We start from the raw sequence: 577 nt of genomic DNA, 5'->3' as shown, positions 1-577 counted from the left end.
AGGTTATTTGAAAAAATAAATATGGACAGAAGGTTGGATTGAAGAGGTAGAGGGATGTTGAAGGATGCGGTTGAACGGGAACAGGTAAACGGAGAACGTTTAGGAAAGCACAGCGATGATCGACGGAAAATTAGGTTGTAATGGTCAGTAATTAATATGCAAATGAAAAGAACTTGGTATTTTTTGATAAATTCTTAAGTCACACCTTAGTTTTCAGGATTCGCAATTAAACTAATTCGGCACGGAAGACTTCTTAAAACTACCAAACCACATAATGGATTCTGAAACAAATTCATGAAGTGTATTTGTTTCCTACCTTTTTTCTTCTTCTTTCTTAATTCCATATATTTTCCTGTGCTCTTTTCGGCATTCAAAATGCTTATGCTTTCCACTCACTCCCTTTTCCTTTCACCTGCCACCCGCATCATTACCTGCGATTTGATCATTTATTTGTATAAATTGATAGCCATTCTAAGAGGTATATTTATTTATTATATTTAATATTATGCAGAAATCGAAACATTTACTATTTATGAGCGCAACTGGTCGCTTCATATTTAACCTTCTCTTCCATAAA

The sequence above is a fragment of the Hetaerina americana genome, unplaced genomic scaffold, assembly GCF_022747635.1.
Source record: "Hetaerina americana unplaced genomic scaffold, ioHetAmer1.1.p SCAF_9, whole genome shotgun sequence".
NCBI lineage: Eukaryota > Metazoa > Arthropoda > Insecta > Odonata > Calopterygidae > Hetaerina > Hetaerina americana.
The sequence above is the reverse complement of the archived record's forward strand: the minus strand, read 5'-3'. Positions refer to the sequence as shown.